Source organism: Crocuta crocuta, unplaced genomic scaffold (genome assembly GCF_008692635.1).
Source record: "Crocuta crocuta isolate KB4526 unplaced genomic scaffold, BGI_CrCroc_1.0 scaffold154, whole genome shotgun sequence".
Classification (NCBI taxonomy): Eukaryota; Metazoa; Chordata; class Mammalia; order Carnivora; family Hyaenidae; genus Crocuta; species Crocuta crocuta.
The window spans coordinates 15289360-15293138 of NW_027530545.1; positions in this window are offsets into that span (position 1 = coordinate 15289360).

Genomic DNA, 3779 nt, shown 5'->3' on the forward strand with positions numbered 1-3779 from the left:
GTGCACCCGATTCACCTGAAAGTTTTCTTTTTTTTTTTTAAATATTTTTATTTATTTCTAGGAGAGAGAGAGTGCACGTGATCAGGGGAGGGTCAGAGAGAGAGGGAGACACAGACTCTGAAACAGGCTCCAGGCTCTGAGCTGGCAGTCAGCACAGAGCCCGACGTAGGGCTCGAACCCACCAACTGCGAGATCATGACCTAAGCAAAAGTCGGACGCTCAACCGACTAAGCCACCCAGGCGCCCCTCACCTGGAAGTTTTCTTAAAACACAGGTCACTGGGCACATCCTCAGAAATGCTGATTCAGTAGCTCTGTGTGGGGCCCAAGGATGTGCATTTCTAACAAGTTCCAGATGATGACAATGGTATTAGTCTAGAAGCCTGACTTTGAGAATTACTAATCTAGTCCCTGGGCCCATCAAGACTATGATCATGGCTCTGTATAAATGTATTTATTTCCATATTCTAAGAGAAATTTTTCATTTTTCCAGACTTGAGAAACAAGCATTACTTAATACTTAAGTATGTAAGTACTTAACCTAAGTAATGGTTGTTTGTGTCACTGGGAGACATTCCAGGTGAGCAATTTTTTTTTTTTTTTTTTTTTTTTTACAAAACTCAAGATTTCCCCATGTCCAAGGGGGACACTGAGAAGAATAATGCCTGTCAGTATCTTTCTGCGAGCTTTCTGCCTCTTCTCTTGGTGATACAACACTTACTATGCTCCTCTCCTGCAATTTCAGGACTGCCATTAGGATAATGTGGATTACACTTTGGCAAGCTCCTGTCTGGATATTACATTCAAATGTGTCACTAACAGGAAATAGAATCTGTTGTAAAAAATGATGGGAAATGCTGGCCAGAGTCTGTTGAAAATAGATATCTGACTTAGCCAGACACAAAGAAAGATAACCCTGAATGTAGATTAAGTCTGCAGTACACACAAATTCTTGATTCTGTCAGGTTCATTAAAGACAGTAAATCCAGAGAGATTTGAAGCAGAACTGATTACGAACATTTACCTTCTATTGAATTCCATGGTGCCTGTGAATATTTACCCTTTGCTCTTTGTTAAGGCTTCAGGCAGAGAAATCTGGAAAATATTTTCCCGAATGTTACTCAGAAATATATGGTCAAAGTGTCCTAACACAAAATCTAGGCAGCTTTATTGTCATCCTTATCATTGAAAATACATGTGTCTACCTTCATGTGGTAGGATGGTAGGTGATATACAAAACAAGATGCATTCATAATGCATGCCCTTGAAGGCCTCTAAAGACAAAGACAAGCACTAATTTGCAGACAATAGCCTAATAGAACAGATTAAAATGACTTTTTTTTTTTTTGCACAGAATATAAATGGAAAGCAGCTGATTTTGTGAAGCAGTGAGTTGGAGGAGTTGATTTCTCCACTGGGTAGAGTTTGTTGATATTTGATTTATGTGTGATACACAAGTATGTACTCAAGTATGGTTTATCATCCACTGCTTCTTCTANAAGGCATGAAAAAAAGGAGGGAAATGTTTATATATATATAATATATATATATATTTTTATTATTTTATATATATAATATATTTATATACATTATATATATTATATATATATATAAAGGGCTTTATTATGAGAAATTGGCTCACAAGAATATAGAGGCTGAGAAGTGAGAAGTCACAGAGTCTGGTCTGCAAGCTGGAGATCCAGGAAAGTCAGTGGTGTGGTTCCAGTCTGAATTTGAAGGCCTGAGAACCAGGGGAGTTAATGGTGTAAATCCCAGTCTGGGAGCAGAAGACCAACGTACCAGCTCCAACAGGCAGCAGGTAGCAAATAAGGACAGATTCCTCCTCCCTCCTCCTTTTTTGTTCTTAAGGTCCTCAGCAGATTGGTTGACACCCATACAAATTAGGGAGGACAATCTACTTTACAGAGTCCACTGATTCAAATGTTAATCTCATCTAGATACACCCTCACAGACACTCCCAGAAATATTGTTTAATCTGGGCACTTCTTGTCCTAGTCAAGTTGACACAAAAAATTAACGATTACACCTGTTTAGATCTTGCTTCAATCTCCATATGCAAAATAGAGGAATCTATTCATAAATTTATGCTAATGTTTTTGGAAATCATTTCTCAAACAAAATACCTAGCATAGTTTTATTATATGTATGGAGTAGAGCTGTTATGAAATAGTCCTAAATAAATTTAGAAACAGAAATGTAAACTAAAGGGTACTTTGGAGTCATCAATTTCTAAGGCTTCACTTTGTAAGGCTGGAGAAAGAAAGTCCTGTGGCCAGAATCTGAGAAGCTAGTCAGTGAAGAAATTATAATAGATTTCCAGACACACACACCCCTGCCCCTCCAATTTCACTTTCCATTCAAGGAACTAGATCAGTCACAATTAATCTGTATAAAGGCATAAATAGAGCAACTTCTATTTCTAAGGCAAAGACAATCAAGACACATTAGACAGAAAGTTCAATCTTCTTTACAATTAGAATTTGTAATGGTTTGTTCTCTAAACCAGCAGACATAACTGACGTAAGAGATAATAAGCTAAAACTACCACAGTCAAAATTTCTCAGGTTTTATTATTAAGAATATTCAAAGTATTTATTAATGATGCAAGTGTTTTTCAGACATGAAGGCATTTCTTACGGCAGTAGAAAATTCTGTTTGTTCCATCCCTGTCTTTTTTCTTGAAGCATTAGAGTTATTAAGTACAACATCTGCACAGAACAGGTTGTTTGCTTTTCAAATAACTTTAGCAGAAAGAGATATTTGATGAATTAGTAATGTGTTTGACCTTGAGAAACTGATAAAAATATCTGGTTCTTTGGTCCTTTGCTTTGATGCCTCAGTACCTTTTTAAAGCTGGATTTTACAAGCCCCTTAGCAAATTGGTTTTGCAACAGTGTTTTTCCTTGTATGTAATATATTACTTGGATGCTGAAAAACCTGCTGGAAAAGGAAAAAAATGAAGGTCTGAGTAACCGGTAGCCTCCGTGGTCATTATAGATGACCAATGAGAATTTCAGGGTCTTTTAATTGAAAACAAATTATGTAAATCCATTTACATGTGATGAAAATTTACAAAAATAACTCTAAAGATTGAAGAACCAGACATTTCAGCACAAATGAAAGTTAACTTATAAGACATTAAAAGATGTTCCCAGGTCTGTAACTTCTTGTTCTTTGTCCAGGATATTTATTTCCTAGACAATTACCTCTATGGGGAACACCCAGGGCTAAAGGGAACAATTTTACAGAATCTTAGTGTTATTCAGTCAGCACTGCTAGCTATTAAATAACAGGTGACAGGCTGTGATTTATATGCAGAAGTCACATGGTACAGTCACCCAACGGACACCCTGGCCCTCAGAGAGAAAAGGTGAAGATGGTATATCAATTACCATAAAACTAAAGCATTTTGCTTCTTAGTCCAAATGTGCTTATCTAGTAAGCAATAAAAAATATAATCCATGAGCTAATATACAAGATCACAAGTGTACACTCACTCTACACACACATAGCATTCTTCAGTCCTAACATCACTTTTTACTTGCTCATCACACATCTGAAAAAGAAAAGAAAAATCTCTGTGGCTTCTTCCTGCAGGAAACACTTGGCATTCTTAAGTGATGCTTATGGAAGTGAGCCACAAGGAACTTGGATCAAATGTGTTAATTTAATGGAAGGGTCTCAAAAGTTTATTCAAAGAATGAATTTGACTATTTTGAGGTGTTTTTTTTTTTTTTTAATTTGGTATTATTAGATTTG